Source organism: Pinus tabuliformis, chromosome X (assembly GCF_031772625.1).
Source record: "Pinus tabuliformis cultivar Carrire ecotype Pingquan chromosome X, CPIR1, whole genome shotgun sequence".
Lineage (NCBI taxonomy): Eukaryota > Viridiplantae > Streptophyta > Pinopsida > Pinales > Pinaceae > Pinus > Pinus tabuliformis.
The window spans coordinates 1,185,168,773-1,185,187,563 of NC_142308.1; positions in this window are offsets into that span (position 1 = coordinate 1,185,168,773).

Below are 18,791 nucleotides of genomic sequence, written 5' to 3' on the forward strand. Positions count from 1 at the left end.
GATGCATTTACCAGAGCCTTGAAGGCTTCGATCTCTGGAGGGAAGGGGGGAGGGGCCGCAGGGCCGCCTCCGGGCTCCATGAGGGAGGGCGCTTGCAGGGACGCTCAATAGGGTTGCAGTGCGGCTCGCGGGATCGCTACAAAATTTTAAAGGGGCCACATATTCATTCTTGTCCATATTGACCAATTGTATCGGGGTGCAAAATGTGTACAACAGTAACATAATTCAAAGAATGAGAGTTCAAAGAAGATCCCTACAAAACATTTGCAGGTTTGGTGGTAGAAAATAGTCAAGGTATGCATATGATGCAATGGTGCAGTTTTAGCAGGAAGAAATAAGAAAAGATATGAGGCTGCAAGAATTGGCAAGAGAAGAAAATATTTCTTCTTCTTTCTCTGGGACCAAGGACTCTTCAATTATTTTGCATGAGAAGTCTACTAGTGACATAGTACACGCTGCAGAGTCTATGGCTGCAGAGTCATTATAAAAAAGGTTGACCAATAGATAAGATGAATTTCTCAAATTTGATTTGGTGAAACACGGGGCTCAAAACCTCACTTCATGCTTATTAAGCACCTAGTCCCTATTTATTAGGCACCCACATTCTCCTCTATGTTTTCACATGCATTGCCAACTTATGGCATTTATGTGAACACTCTTGCCAATGCCACCAATCATTGTACAAGATAAGTGTGTAGGGTTAGCAGGAATACTCATCATGGATGGATATGATTGACACGTAAGCAAATGAGATAGGTAGAAGAATATACATCACTAAGAAAAAAATCAGTTTATATGGAGGAATAAACCATTAACAATTACATTCTATAGTTCATGTCACATATAAGTGATGGTGGAAGCACAAAAATATCAAGGAAAATGTCTTGTAGTAAGCACAAAAATATCACTTGCTGAAAATCACCTGAAAAATGAGGCCTGATATTTGAATCAAGGTGGGAATTACATTGTCTTCTCCAGTGCACTTTTCAACTAATGCTGAAACATCTTCTTGCATTTCCTTTGTCACCAAAAATATTTGATACACCACTTCCTCTATTTGTTTTGAAACGATGAATGTGCATAATTCTTTGTGGAAGTTAATAGTGATAAACTCACCTCCAAGAAAATGCTTATCTAAATAACCCTGCCAAAAACATATCTCTATCAGTTCAAAGTTTAAACAAATAATAAATTTAAATTTAAAACCTTAAATAGAATTACAATGTCCCACAACACTTTTACATACCTTGGAATTGTTCAACGAAGGAATAAATTTATCAACAAAGACTTGTAATTTTTTCACCTCCCCACCAAGACTTGTAAAAGGAAAATTATGGATTCTTCCTACCATTTTCAAGAGAAAAGAAGTTTCCATAGATACAGTGCATAGATAGTCAACAAGGTGCTGCAAAGGAAAAATAAAATAAGTATAGTTATTGTATTCAATAGCAAATTATTCTTAGTATTGCTCCAAATAACCAAAAGACGGTCATTTACAACACATCTACTTTCTGTTGCCACATCTACCTATAGATAACATGCTGTTGGGACGAAATTCCCATGCTCTCTGTTGCACCAACTTTTACTGTGTAAAAATAGTTAAGCAATACGTAAAATATTAGGATATGACTACAGGATAACCTTGAAATAGTCAAACATTGTGGATAAAAAAAATTCAATTCATGGAAGGCAATAGAAAGTAATCAAAATTGTACATAATACACTTTCTGATATAATAATCATTATTGAAAAACATAAAATCAAATTGAAATTTTGCTCTTGAGATGACCAATAAGAGACTTCTTGTAATTGTTTCAGAAGCAAGACAGGATTTGATTATAACCATCATTTCCTTACAAGATTCTATTAGTTATTTGAATAAGCCCTTGATAAGTCCTAGATGCAACTCTAGAGAGATCTAGATATAGCTCATCTAACCCTTCAAATTCGTCAGAAATGATAAATCTTACAAAAGGTGAGGATAAGGCTACAAACAGTCCACTTTGGAGGTCATTTGAATAGATATATACTGCTTTTGGAAGAACCAAGAACAGAGGATTAAATGAGCATTAGATTAGTTTAGAAACCATAGAGAGATAACACAATAATGTCCTCCAACTTCACTCATAAGAATCCAAAATTTTGTCCACAGTGTTGGGTTGTGTTATATTCTTTCCACGACTAACCTACATAGTGAACTGGGAGGTTAGAGGGGGGTGGGTAGCCCCCCTCTATGGGGTTCGGGGCAGCGCCCTGGGAATTTTTTTTTTTTGGACCCTATATTAGGTTGGGTGGACCTACCTATGGTTTTTGGTCCATAGTTTTGAACACGATGGTTTTCGGTCCATGGTATTGGATGCTTTGGCATGTATAAATATGTATTGTAACATTGAAAGGAATATAATGAAAAATCACGCTGGTAGTCCTGGTTTTGGGATCCAGGGGAAAATCTATGTGTATATGTGTTTCATGTGTTATGCTCTCGCATTGTTTATTTTCTATTCTTAGAATTCGTATGCAGGAATTTCTGTACAGGGTTAAAACCTACATTTGGTATTGGCACCGTTGGCTTCAAGGGGACGCCTTTGTTGCTAAGGGGTTTCGCTCAGGCTTGTGGTAGACCCTGTTCAGTGGGAGATCCACGAGATCGATTCTAGTGGTAAAAGAAGATGGCAAGCAGTGGAAAGATAGAGATCGAGAAATTTAATGGTCAGATTTTTGAGTTGTGGAAACTCAAGATGGAGGATCTGTTGGTGGATAAAGATCAGTGGATCGCAATAGATCTAGGTACTAAACCAACAGGAGTGATTGATGAAGAATGGAAGAAGTTGGATCAGAAGGCAAAGAGCACAATATGATTGTGTGTCTCAGATTTAGTATTTCTGAATGTATCAGGGGAAGCTACGACGAAGGCTTTGTGGGACAAGTTAGGGACTTTGTACCAATTTAGGTCTCTGGTGAATAAACTGTTCCTACGAAAAAAGTTGTATAACCTGAGGATGAAAGATGGAGACTCAGTGACAGAGCATCTGAATGCATTTAATACTCTGGTAAGTCAGTTATCGTCTGTTGATATCAAAATTTCAGATGAATATAAGTGCATTAGTTTGTTATGTTCTCTACTAGATTCGTGGGATAGTCTGGTTATTGCAATAAGTAGCAATGCAACTGCCTTGTAGTTTGATGAAATAGTATCATCTGTTAGAAAATTATATATTACAGAGCAGTGGAACACATAAAATATTGTAGAAATATAAACATAGAAAACACATAAAACAAGAGAGACACAGATATACGTGGTTTAACCAGTTTGGGCTATGTCCACGGAGAAACAGCGAGTCCTTCTTTTTATATTATCCAACAAACTAAAGAGATACAACCTACAATAGATCTGCTGTAACTCCCTCTTCACTCTCAATCTCATCTCTCTTCCTCAGTTAGAATAATGATCTACATAGACGCAATACAATTCCCTCATATATAACGAGGGGTTGCCTTCTAGGGCAAAAAACCCTAAATTAAACATAACTTCTACCGTCAGATCTCTGCCTAATGAATGACCTAGATTGACTACGAAATTACAACATTTTACAAGGCAATTTTACATCTATTCTTAGCTTCGGGGGCACTGCCACCAATCCCCCCACTAGGGCGGGGGGAGGCTCCCAAAAGGTCGTAGCCACCCCCCCTTGGACCCCCCCTATAGCAAATATTTTACAGGCGGTGTTGCCGCACCATTTCGAACTGGGGTCCAATGCGGCGATACCTTTGAATACAAAAGATAATCAGGCTCCACACCCAACAATCTCCCACTTGGAGACTGATTATAGCAAGTCCATCGCTGCTTCATTTGCTGGACAATGACTCTACTTTGGACATGGCTATTTCTCATCTTCTTCATCATACTTGAAGACCAATTGAAACTGAGTAGATTCTCAGTTTCTCCCTGGTTACAACTTTTGTTAACATATCTGTAGGATTCTGGCCAGTATGTATCTTTTCTAGCTTCAACTGTCCATCTTCCAACGCTGACCATATGAAATGGTACTTGAGCTATATACGCTTAGTCTTGGAATGAAATGGAGAGTTCTTTGTAAGATGTATGGCACTCTGGCTGTCACTGTATAACCTGCCCAACTCCTGCTTCTTACCCAATTCATCCAGAAACCTTTGTAACTAAATCATTTCTTTACGAGCCTCTGTAGAAGCAACATACTCTGCTTCTGTTGTTGAGAGTGCAACAACACTTTGAAGTTTTGAGACCCAACTAACAACTATTCCACCTACAATAAACACATACCCAATTGTGCTCCTCCTGTTATCTCTATCACTTGCCATATTTGCATCAACATATCCCTATAGAGCAATGTTTGAACCAGCAAAGCATAATGCTTGATTTGTGGTACCTCTCAAATACCTGAGAATCCACTTCACCGCCATCCAATGTTCTTTTCCTGGATTGTTCATGTACCTGCTTACGACTCCCACTGCATGTGCAATATGAGGCCTTGTGCAAACCATTGCATACATTAAACTTCCAACTGCTGATGCATATGGAACTTTAGACATATGAGCCATTTCTTCCTGAGTCTTGGGACACTCCTCCTTACTTAATTTGAAATGGCTACCCAAAGGTATACTAATTGGTTTTGCATTCTGCATATTAAACCTTTTCAACACCTTTTCTATGTACTCACTTTGAGACAATGTTAATTTACGTTCTTCCTGTCTCTAGTTATTCTCATACCAAGGATTTGTTTTGCAGCACCCAAATCCTTCATTGCAAATGAGTTTGAAAATTTCTTTTGAGCACATTTATTTCCTGCATGTTAGAACCTGCAACAAGCATGTCATCTACATACAATAACAATATAATATAGCTGCCATCATTTTGCCTTTTGAGATAAACACAATGATCAGAGTGACATCTAGTGTAACCTTGTTTAGACATAAACCTGTCAAATTTTAGATACCACTACCTTGGAGACTGTTTTAAGCCATAAAAGCTCTTCTTCAACCTGCACACTAGTTTATCCTTCCCTTTTACCTCATATCCTTGTGGCTGCTGCATATATATCTCTTCCTCCAAATCCCCATGGAGAAAGGCTGTCTTACATCTAACTGCTCAAGATGCAAATCTTCAACTGCTACTAGACTTAAAATAGTTCTGATTGAAGTCATTTTAACAATAGGAGAAAATATTTCATCGAAGTCTATACCCTTTTTATGTGCAAACCCTTTCACCACAAGTCTAGCTTTATACCATTTTCTACCTCCATCTTCTTCCTTCAACTTGTAAACCCATTTATTCTGCAATGCTGTTTTACCTGCAGGAAACCTGAATAAGTCCCAAGTCTGGTTATGTGCTAAGGAGTCCATCTCTTCTTTCATGGCTTGCTCCCACTTCTTCCTAGTTTCTACCTGCACTGCTTCTTCATAACATTCTGGTTCACTAGAATCAATCAACAATACATAATATAATGAAGGAGAGTATCGTTCAGGGGCTCTACTTATCCTGGTAGATCTTCTAACACCAATTTCAGGTGTTTGAGGTGCTTGTTGCTGTTGTGCTTGTTGTTCTGGTTGTTGATCATTATGATTTTCAGGCACCATCACTTTATCTGTGATCATGTCAAGCACTGTGTATTCTCTGTTTTCTTTTTCTTATTTCTTTTCCTGCAGCTGATCCTTATACAAAACCTTTTCATTGAATATGACATCTCTGCTCCTAATGATTTTGTGTTTTTCATAATCATAAAAGTGATAACCAAAATCATTAACACCATATCCAATAAAGTTACATTTCTTTGATTTTGCCTCAAGATTTGTTCTATTGTCTTTGTTAATGTGGACAAAGGCTTCACAACCAAATGTTTTTAAAAAAGAGTAGTTTACCTTTTTACCTGTCCATGCCTCCTCTGGAATACCACCATCCAAGGAACTTGAAGGCCCTCTGTTTATTACATAAACATCAATATCTACATCATCTACCCAAAAATTGTAAAGGCAATCCTACATGCAATCTCATGCACCTTGCACGCTCCATGATTGTCCTATTCATCCTTTCTGACACACCATTTTCTTGTGGTGTTCCTGGAACTATCTTCTCTCTACGAATTCCATTCTCTGAATGGTATCGACCAAACTCTTTGCTGCCATATTCACCTCCATTGTCTGATCTGAGACACTTCAACCTTTTTCCTGTCTCATTTTCAACCAAAGCTTTCCATTTCTTGAAAGTATCAAATACATTAGATTTATTTTGAATACAATAAATCCAGGTTTTTCTGGTTGCATCATCAATAAAAGTAACATAATAACGAGAGCTACTAAGAGATGATACCTGAGCAGGTCCCCATACCTCTGTATGCACAAGCTCTAATTTTTCGATCTTCTTTTCTTTCCCAACTCTGAGGAATCTGACTCTCTTTTGTTTTCCATAAACACAATTCTCACAAACTTTTAAATCAACATGCTTCAAACCTGGCAACAAATTTCTTGAGTGAAGAATCTGCATCCCCTTCTCACTCATGTGTCCGAGCCTATGATGCCACAATGCTGTATCTTCTCCTGTAGAGGTCGAATCATTAAAATAATTAGAAATACCATTGCATAAATACAATGTACCAACCTTTCCTCCTTTCACTATTACCAGGGATCCTTTAGTGACCTTCCAGGTTTTATCTGTGAAAGTAGTTACGCAACCTTCACCTCCCAACTGCCCTATTGAAATCAGAATTTTCTTCAGATATGGAACTTGCCTTACCTCCTTCAATAGCCACTGATTTCCATTTTGCTATTTTATGAAAACTATACCCATTCCAATGATTTTACAGGGTTTATCATCACCCAATTGAACTTGTCCAAAATCTCCTTGAACATAATCGTAAAAATGTTTCCTATCAGGTGTGGCATGGAATGAGGCCCCTGAATCTACCACCTAGGCATCAATAATATTTTATAATGAAAGAATCAAAGCATCTTGCAACACATCACCTGTTACATTCGTTTCATGATTAGTTTCTTGCTGTGCGTCTCCTTCTTTTCCCTTTCGAGACTTGCAGTCCTTCTTCAGGTGTCCTTTCTTCCCGCATTTCCAGCACACTATCCGTGATCTAGACTTGGATTTGCCTTTTCTTGACTTACTACGATATCCAGGGATCTTCCCTCTTTCCATTTTTCTTCCCCTAGTCTCTGCAGTCAAAGCATTACCTGATGTCTCACTGGAGCTTTTCCATCGCATTTCCTTGCTAAGGATTGCATCGACAACATCATCAAACTTTAAAGTACTAGATCTAGAGACAGAGTTACTAATGGCCATAACTAAACCATTCCAATTTTCTAGCAATGAGCATAGAAATAACAGAGCCCTAACTTCATCATCAAAAGTTACCCCTACAGAACTTAACTGACTGGTAACTATATTAAATTCATTTAAATGATTAGCAACAGATCCACCTTCTGACATCTTCATATTAAATAAACGCTTCATAAGAAATACCTTATTTGAGGCCAAGGGTTTTTCATATAGTTTGGCCAATGTCGACATTAAACCCTATGTTGTCATTTCCTTTGAAATATTAAACGCTACCGACGCCGCTAGGCACAACCATATTGTTCCAAGTGCTTTTCTATCGAGAATATCCCATTTTGTGTTTGTCATACTCGTTGGATTCTTTGTCTTTCCACTCAATGGTTGGTACAGATCTCTCAGATATAGATAATCTTCTATCTGCATCTTCCACAGTTGGTAGTTTTGGCCATTGAAATTTTCGACCCTAAACCTACCATCTTTTGCCATTGCTCCCACTCAAACCGGGAACCCTTCTCTCCAACAAGTTTATTAGACAAATAGACCTTCAACTCTGATACTAGTTGTTAGAAAATTATATCTTACAGAGCAATGGAACACATAAAATATTGTAGAAATATAAACACAGAAAATGCATAAAACAAGAGAGACACAGATATTAGTGGTTCACCAAGTTTGAGCTACGTCCACGGAGAAATAGCCAGTCCTTCTTTTTATATTATCCAGCAAACTAAAGAGATACAACCTACAATAGATCCACTGTAACTCCCTCTTCGCTCTTAATCTCCTCTCTCTTCCTCACTTAGAATACCGATCTACATAGACACAATACAATTCCCTCATATATATCGAGGGGTTGCCTTCTAGGGAAAAAAACCCTAAATTAAACATAACTTCTACCGTCAGAACTCCGCCTAATGAACGGCCCAAATTGACTACGAAATTACAACACTTTACAAGGAAATTTTACATCTATTCTTTGCTTCAGGGGCGCTGCCCCCGATCCCCCTACTAGGGGGGGCTCCCAAAAGGTCGTAGCCACCCCCCTTGGACCCCCCTGCAGCAAATATTTTACGAGCAGCGTTGCCACCCCATTTCGAACTAGGGTCCAATGCGGCGATACCTTTGAATACATAAGATAATCAGGCTCCACACCTAACAATCTCCCACTTGGAGACTGATTATAGCAAGTCCACCGCTGCTTCATTTGCTGGACAATGACTCTACTTTGGACATGGCTATTTCTCATCTTCTTCATCATACTTGAAGACCAGTTGAAACTGAGTAGATTCTCAGTTTCTCCTCGGTTACAACTTTTGTTAACATATCTGCAGGATTCTGGCCAGTATGTATCTTTTCTAGCTTCAACTATCCATCTTCCAACGCTGACTGTATGAAATGGTACTTGAGCTGTATATGCTTAGTCTTGGAATGAAATGCAAAGTTCTTTGCAAGATGTATGGCACTCTGGCTGTCACTGTATAACCTGCCCAACTCTTGCTTCTTACCCAATTCATCTAGAAACCTTTGTAACCAAATCATTTCTTTACTAGCCTCTGTAGTAGCAACATACTCTACTTCTGTTGTTGAGAGTGCAACAACACTTTGCAGTTTTGAGACCCAATTGACAGCTATTCCACCTACAGTAAACACATACCCTGTTGTGCTCCTCTTGTTATCTCTATCACCCGCCATATCTGCATCAACATATCCCTGTAGAGCAATGTTTGAACCACCAAAGCATAATGCTTGATTTGTGGTACCTCTCAAATACCTAAGAATCCACTTCACCACCATCCAATGTTCTTTTCTTGGATTGTTCATGTACCTACTTACAACTCCCACTGCATGTGCAATATCAGGGCTTGTGCAGACCATTGCATACATTAAGCTTCCAACTACTGATGCATATGGAACTTTAGACATATGAGTCATTTCTTCCTGAGTCTTGGGACACTCCTTCTTACTTAATTTGAAATGGCTAGACAAAGGTATACTAATTGGTTTTGCATTCTGCATATTAAGCCTTTTCAACACCTTTTCTATGTACTCACTTTGAGACAATGTTAATTTGCGATTCTTCCTGTCTCTAGTTATTCTCATACCAAGGATTTGTTTTGCAGCACGCAAATCCTTCATTTCAAATGAGTTTGCCAATTTCTTTTGAGCACATTTATTTCCTGCATATTAGAACCTGCAACAAGCATGTCATCTACATACAATAACAATATAATATAGCTGCCATCATTTTTCCTTTTGAGATAAACACAATGATCAGAGTGACATCTAGTATAACCTTGTTCAGACATAAACCTGTCAAATTTTAGATACCATTGCCTTGGAGCCTGTTTTAAGCCATACAAGCTCTTCTTCAACCTGCACACTAGTTTCTCCTTCCCTTTTACCTCATATCCTTGTGGCTGCTGCATATATATCTCTTTCTCCAAATCCCCATGGAGAAAGGCTGTCTTTACAACTAATTGCTCAAGGTGCAAATCTTCAACTGCTACTAGACTTAAAATAGTTCTGATTGAATTCATTTTAACAACATGAGAAAATATTTCATCGAAGTCCATACCCTTTTTTTGTGCAAACCCCTTCACCACAAGTCTAGCTTTATACCTTTTTCTACCTCCATCTTCTTCCTTCAACTTGTAAACCCATTTATTCTGCAATGCTGTTTTACTTGCAAGAAACCTGAATAAGTCCCAAGTCTGGTTATGTGCTAAGGAGTCCATCTCTTCTTTCATGGCTTGCTCCCACTTCTTCCTAGTTTCTACCTGCACTGCTTCTTCATAACATTCTGGTTCACTAGAATCAGTCAACAATACATAATATAATGAAGGAGAGTATCGTTCAGGGGGTCTATTTATCCTGGTAGATCTTCTAATGTTCACCACTTTCAGGTGTTTAAGGTGCTTGTTACTGTTGTGGTTGTTGTTCTAGTTGTTGATCATTATGATTTTTAGGAACCATCACTTTTTTGTTGATCTCGTCAAGCACTGTGTATTCTCTGTTTTATTTTTCCTGTTTCTTTTCCTGTAGTTGACCCTTATACAAAACCTTTTCATTGAATATGACATCTCTGCTCCTAATGATTTTGTGTTTTTCATAATCATAAAAGCGATAACCAAAATCATTAACACCATATCCAATAAAAGGTACATTTATTTGATTTTGCCTCAAGATTTGTTCTATTTTATTTATTAATGTGGACAAAGGCTTCACAACCAAAAGTCTTTAAAAAAGGAGTAGTTTATCTTTTTACCTGTCCATACCTCCTCTGGAATACCACCATCCAAGGAACTTGAAGGCCCTCTATTTATTAGATAAATAGCAATATCTACAGCATCTACCCAAAATTGTAAAGACAATCCTGCATGCAATCTCATGCACCTTGCACGCTCCAATATGATTGTCATGTTCATCCTTTCTGACACACCATTTTCTTGTGGTGTTCGTGGAATTGTCTTCTCTCTACGAATTCCATTCTCTGAACAATACTAATTAAACTCTTTGCTACAATATTCACCTCCATTGTCTAATCTGAGACACTTCAACATGTTTCCTGTCTCATTTTCAACCAAAGCTTTCCATTTCTTGAAAGTATCAAATACATTAGATTTATTTCGAATACAATAAATCCAAGTTTTTCTAGTTGCATCATCAATAAAAGTAACATAATAATGAGAGCCACCAAGAGATGATACCTGAGCAGGTCCCCATACATCTGTATGCACAAGCTCTAATTTTTCGATCTTCTTTTATTTCCCAACTCTGAGGAATCTGAATTTCTTCTGTTTTCCATAAACACAATTCTCATAGAATTTTAGAGCTTGTGCACAATGATGTGTTTGGACCTGTGAAGGTTCCATCACTGGGTAAGTCTGTGTACTATGTATCATTTATAGATGACTTCTCAAGGAATACATGGATATATTTCCTTAAGAAGAAATCTGAAGTCTTTGACAGGTTTAAAGAATTTAAGGCTCTAGTGGAAAACCAAATAGAGAAGAAGATAAAGGTGTTGAGGATAGATAACAGTGGAGAGTTTTACAGTAAGGAATTTGAAGAATTCTGTAAGAAGTGTGGTATAGCATGGCAGAAGACTACTCCATATACACCATAGCAAAATGGAGTTGCAGAAAGAATGAACAAGACGTTGATGGAAAGGGAAAGAAGCATGCTTAGTTGTGCTAGGTTAGGACAAGAATTCTGGGCAGAAGTGGTGGAGACAGCATGTTACCTTGTCAATAGATCACCTTCATCATCGTTGGAGGATAAGACTCCACAAGAGGTATGGAATGGTAAGAAACCCTCTCTTTCACATCTGAGGGTATTTGGATGTGATGCATATGTACATGTTCCAAAGGAGAAACGAACCAAGTTGGATAGTAAATTTAAAAAACGCATCTTTATTGGGTATAAGGATGGTTTAAAGGGTTATAAGCTTTGGAACCCAGTAACAAGGAAGGTTGTGTATAGCTGAGATGTGGTGTTCAGAGAGGTTAAAGATGTTATTAAACATGAAGTCCAACCAAAGGAACCTGAGAAGATAGAGTTTGAGCTAAAGGAGGAAGGATCATACTCTACAGCAGAGGAGGAATCAGAAGATGAAGAGCCACAAACTCCGGGTGTAAGAAGATCAGTTCGAGAAAGAAGGCAGCCAAAAAGGTAAGTCCATCTGCTTCCTGTTCAAATTTTTCTTTATCTATTACTGATGATGATCCCAGAACTATGAAGGAAGCAGTAGATTCAGAGGATGGAAAACTCTGGAAAGAGGCCATGGTTGATGAAATGGCATCTTTACACAAAAATAAGGCTTGGGATTTGGTGGAGTTGCCGACTGGAAGGAAACCCATTGGTAGAAAATGGGTGTTCAAGAAGAAGATAAATGCAGAAGGAAAGGTGGAGAAATACAAAGCTCGGTTGGTAGCAAAAGGTTGTTCCTAGGTGCTGGGAATTGATTTTGGTGATATTTTTTCTCCTGTTGCCAAGGTAACTTCTATTAGATTAATTTTATCTGTTGCTACTGCTTTTGATTTTGAGGTAGAACAGATGGATGTGAAGACAACATTTTTTCACGAGGATCTGGAAGAGGAGATCTACATGAAGCAACCTGAAGGCTTTGCGGTGAAGGGTAAGAAAGAACTGGTATGCAAGTTAAAGAATTCTCTGTATGGGTTAAAACAGTCACCAAGGATGTGGTATCAGAAATTTGATATATTTATATGGGGACTTGGCTTCACGAGAAAAAAAGTAGATTACTGTGTGTATTTTAAATTAATTGTTGACCATGTTATTTATCTAGTCTTGTATGTGGATGATATGTTGCTGGTTGGAAATGACAAAGAAATTATCCAGGATTTGAAGACCCATTTGTCCTTCAAATTCGACATGAAAGATCTTGGTGCTGCAAACTATATTTTGGGCATGGAAATTAAAAGAGATTGAACAAAGAGGAGGCTCTGGTTAAACTAGAGGAAGTATGTCGAGACAATATTGCAGAGGTTTAATATGCAGGATAGTAAACCAGTGAAGGTTCCTATTCCTGTAGGTGTAAAGTTATCTGCTGAACAATGTCCCAAGACACAAGAAGAGGAAGAGGACATGTCCCGTGTTGCATATGCAAGTGTAGTCGGTAGCTTGATGTATGCGATGGTTTGTACTAGACCAGACATTGCACATGCAGTGGGAGTGTTGAGCAGGTTTATGTCAAAACTAGGGAAGGAGCATTGGACAATAGTGAAGCAGGTTTTCGGGTATTTTCATGGCACTAGCGATTATGGTTTGTGCTACCAAGGAAGACCAGGATTGGACAGATTTTTGGATATCCGTGGCTTTGTTAATGCAGATTGGGCTGGAGATTTGGATCAGAGAAGATCTACAAGTGGGTATGTGTTTAACCTATTTGGAGGAGCAATCAGTTGGATGAGTAAGAAACAATCTGTAGTGGCACTATCAACTACAGAGGCAGAATACATGGCAGCCACTCATGCAATCAAGGAAGCAATTTGGTTGCAGAGATTGTGTTCAAGTATTGGGTTAGTATAGGGAGCTATAAGGATAGACTGTGACAGCCAAAGTGCAATTTTCTTGGCAAAGAACCCTGCTTATCATTCAAAGACAAAACACATTGATGTTCAGTATCACTTTGTGAGGGATATGATAGAAGACAAAAAGGTGTTGCTGGTAAAGGTGGACACTTTGAAGAATACTGTAGATGCATTAAAAAAATCTGTGAGCTCTGAGAAGTTCTCTTGGTGTAGAGAAACAATGGGTGTTTCAGGGCTAGAAAAATGACTAAGCTCTCCTATGACCCCATGTGGAAAGAAAACAACAAGTGGGAGAATGTTGGGTTGTGTTATATATTCTTTCCATGACTAACCTATGTAGTGAACTAGGGGGTTAGAGGGGGGGCAGAGCCACCCTTTCGTTTCGCCGATTGCACAACTGGGGGGTCACAGGGGGGGTTTGAGGGGGGTGGGTAGCCCCCCTCTACAGGGTCCGGGGCAGCGCCTCGGGAAAATTTTCTTTTGGACCCTATATTAGGTTGGGTGGACCTACCTATGGTTTTCGGTCCATGGTTTTGGACGCGATGGTTTTCGGTCCATGGTATTGGATGCTTCGACATGTATAAATATGTATTGTAACATGGAAAGGAATATAATGAAAAATCAAGCTTGTAGTCCCGGTTTTGGGATCCAGGGGAAAATCTCTGTGTATATGTGTTTTATGTGTTATGCTCTCGCATTGTTTATTTTCTGTTCTTAGAATTCGTATGCAGGTAATTTCTGTACAGGGTTAAAACCTACACACAAAGATGCCATTGAAAAGACTTAGGTCAAATACTATTGAGGTATGCCAAGAAGAGGGCCCAAATAGGTGCCAGAACAGGCCTGAAAGTAATACAAAGATGTCTTAGACGGGGGGGGGGGTCTCAGAAAGGTCGAGAAGAGCCTCAAGAAAGGGCCAGTTTGTGCCTTAAATGATCCAAAAGGAAATTCAAGATATATACGAATTATCCTAATAAAATAAATCATTTCATAATGACCCAAGAGTCAAGACCCTTTCAAATTGATTCAGAAGTGCCCTGTAACAAGGGTCCAAACTACATGATATTCAAAGTGTGATATTCAAATTGATTTAGAAGTTCCCTTTCAAATTGCTTATGTAGTTCATATCATTTACTGCAAGAATTCAAGATTTCTAAAAGCTTACCAGCCATCTTGGAGATTCTGGGATAATGGAGAGACCAATAAGAAATAGAAATCTGGGAACTAGCTCTGCATCACCTCCCATTGACAACCTACCTCGCTCATCAACGCATATTTTTTTCTTCTAGCTGTGTTCTCGGGAGAGATCATAGGTATATTCTGTATGAAAGTTTGTGAAAAGTGGCCACCAAGTGGCTTGCTTTTCCTTTTTGGAGGTGATATGTCATGCTATAAGCATTTTGCTATGTATTTTCCTTTCCCAAACTATGAAATAGAAACTTATGCATTCTTTCTTTGGAAAAATAAAATCAATTAAAATTTGCATACCATTCACCCTATCAAATTATTGTCAATCCAAAAGTTGCAAAAAATCAGATACCATTCACCTTAAAATACCCCTTGGATCAGACACACATGTTGCAAGGCCCATCAAACACATATATATCAATGTAGGAAAAAATAAGAAAGCAAAGTGCCATCACCCTTCCAATCTACCAGAAGCACATATCTCAATAAAGTTGCAAACAATTTAAAAACAAACTACCATCACATGTCCAAAAGCCTTTACAGATAGTAATTAATGTTAATGTCGTTTAGTGAAACACTGAAAGGAAATTCCCAAAAGATGATTGAGGACTCAATTGTCAATAATAACCAAGTGCAATTTAACTATTGTAGACCCCATGCATACGACTAAAATATAAATACTTCCAAAAAGACTCTGATAACACTTTTGAGCTATAGACTTTGATTTATATGTCCAATTTAAAAAATAGGAAAGGCAAATACCACATAAAAATTCAAAATAAAATGCACTTCATGTGTTAGATGTTGCTTTGGTGTAACTCTGTTGACTTGAGTGAGTAGAAACCATCATGATTGAAGCTCATGCCATCAGATCCTTGATATCCTTTCTAGCAAGCGAACCATTAATCTAAAATTAACGGAAAAAGTTAACATTAGTGAGAAGAACGACATACTTAACCGCAAAACATATTCATGAAAAAGGAACCACCTCTTCTTGCTTTTCATGATTAAATGGACCAACTTCAGAGGAACCATAGTGGAAGGCATCCAACACAAGTGTTGAGGTAAGGGGTACCCTTATCTCCAAATTGTATATATGTGTTGAGGTAAGGGGTACATATAGTTATATAGGTATGTAATTCTATTGTTTTTATGGAGGAAATACCAAATTAATGTTTGAATGAAACACAACTACAAAAAGATGAATGGCTAGTGAAAGAAACTTACACCAAAAAGTAGGTAGAAAAAAAAGGTTGAGTTATCCTGAACATTCACCATTTGAACTATTCACTAGACCTGAAACCAAAAAGTACAAAATTAACATCAGATTCATACAAACAAATCAACAAAAATATAACCAATAATTATTTATAAATGATCAAACATATGGAAATACATAAGGAAAGAGAAAGTAGAATGTTTTGAAAATCTACCTTGTTCAATTTTTTCATAAAATCTGAAAAAGCTTTGTAGTCACTTTCTTCTAATTTGTATGTATCATTCCTACCGTTGTATGATAAGTTTTCAATTGCTATAACAGATTCAAGTTGTACAAAAGCATGATCTGTCAAATCATACTTATACGTGCGTTGCCCCTTTATTTTACTATACCAACATAGTTGAAGCTCGGTGCTTTCTAATCTATCCAAAAGGTCAATGTCATTATGGTAATCAAAAACCCTATTACCATCCTTCTTCCTTATTCTTTGAACCCTTCCAATGTACCACGTTCCACAAGAAACACCTTGTTTTGTACTTCGAGGAACACCCTTTCTTGCAGTATGTTTAGTGGGGGGAATTGAGTTGCTTTTAAACAACACCCCACAATCTGATCCAATTCCAAAGCCAATTGAAACACCCTTTTGTAGAGCATTCCCATCTCGCCTAAGGTAGACCCCATTTCTCACTTTAGTCAACATATCTTTGGATAATGTTGGATTTCCATTCAACTGACTAACCAAACATGCTTTAAACATATCCTTACCATTAATATCCACCACTAGCTTTATCGTTTTGCTTACATTTTCATCAATGGAATCTAAAATTTCATCCAACTCGTGTCTCCACTCACTTTCCATTATTTTCAATTCACTTTCATTGTGTACCAATGATGATGGAGATTGGAATATAGAGTTGGAACAACTCGATGGAGAATCATCAACTACTTCATCCACAATTTGGAATGTTGGATAATTTTGATCCTCTGTCCATGGTTTAACCCACCAAGAAGATTGAATGAAATTTTTTGGTTGCATTCCAAGAGTTAATAAAATGTATTGTGCATCCTTCAATCCAATCTTAAGGTCTTCTATAATTTTAGCGTCTTTGGATATTGAATCATATTGCGACAATACGTCAATGATTTTTATTGTTTCTTGGTGCAATCGTCCAAATTATTTCTTGCTTCTTATGAGATTTATTAAAATGAAGCCCTTAGGGATTTGATTCTTCTTCGACAACTCTATTAAGGGTTCCAACAACATGAAGCAAGTTAGTGAAATCATAGGCCCTCTCCACTCCAACCATCCCACCAACTTTACTAAATAAGTTCTCACATACATCTGACCCAGTCAGGTGCAAAACACATGGCAAGTTAGAGTAATGATCTCGAAACAATCTCATCAACAAAGCTACAAAATGGAAAGAAATTTTCACATCTTGATATGCCTCTTTGCTGATGAAATTTATGTTGACATTAGTGTGAGATTGTTTCTGAACTCAACATAACCATAATGTGAAGAATGATGAACTCTTGAAGCATTTCACACCCTTTCCCAAAGGCTCAAACTATGAGACATAAAGATGTCAATGTAGTCAGCAACAATCATTAGATAAGTCTATGTAGCTAGTGTCCTCTCTAACTTTCCACTTGGGGTAATTCTCAACTATTTCAAACACCTTTGAACATGCCTTGAAGCAATGCATTGTGCAAATCCCCAATTTTTTCGATCCATTCTCTCTATATCTTCACCCTTAAGCTTGTGATCATCCACTTTAAAAGTGTGATAAACCATTTTGACAAGACCAAAACTTATGTACTAATTTCCTAAAACCAATTCTTGTCAACCGCTAAACAAACAATTCACTAGCTTTTTGCTGTTGTGGATGTAATCTTGATCATGCAATCCTGTTACATTGCAACCATTGTACAACCTAGTTAGCCTCCACCCTTCCCAAGCAATTTGATATCGAAGATATGATGTTGAAGAGTAATCCTTCAACATAAGTTGTCTTCTTCTACTATCCCCATCCAAGGAATGACCAAAAATAGGCCCCAAATTATTTTCCACGTGTTTCTTCCACATAGATTCTACCTTTTCCCATTGTTGATAAACAACATTTGCATTCAACATATTGCATGTTGGATGAACAACCACAACCAAACGAGGAAGCTTTTCATGTAAAGGGTTTGTAATAATAACACGTGCATAATAGACAATAACATTGTTCTTAAAATAATATATTATAATCTTATAGCCTACAACTTCCTCACCAACTCTCACCAAGAAATGTGATTGGCATTTATGTTCTTCTTTTGTACCACAAAACCCCACCAGTTTATCACTTTTTGCTACCCACCCAACATATTTTTTCACAACTGTTTCATCTTCAACAAGAAATACAGGAATTGGGCCATCTATACCATGCTTGGCTTTATAAGAAGCATAAAATTTTTTGACTGCCACAAAAATGTGCTCATGCTCCCCTGGGATATATGCTAATGACTTTCTAGCTTGCCTTAAAGTTGTAGATATTGAAGGATCATCCAGATTCAAGCTAATAAAGCTATGTAATCTAAGACCTCCCCATAAATTGATCATCTCATAAAGGGGTTTTGTGGATGTACTATAACTTCTCCATTCTTTTGCATGCATCAAGTTATGAAATATATCCTTGACAAACTCCAAAACTGTGTCTTTACGTTGTAATTTTCCTTGCTTATGTGCCTCACACACATCCTTGCAAAACCTAAAGACATCCTTCCTTTCTACTGATCCAAACAACTTTTCCTTTAAGGATCTCATTCTAATAGAGAGTGTAGCAACCTTTGTCCTCTCCCACCAAAGGGCTCACATTGTTGATCTATGGTTAGCATTTGTAACCCTTGCAATATTCTTTAGTTCATTTTGAGTCAAATAGTCTAGTCTTCTACCTTTTCATGTATCTCGTTCACTTGATTTATTGGTGCACATTGATTCACCATATAGTTGCATCCTGAAGTCATTACATTCTGG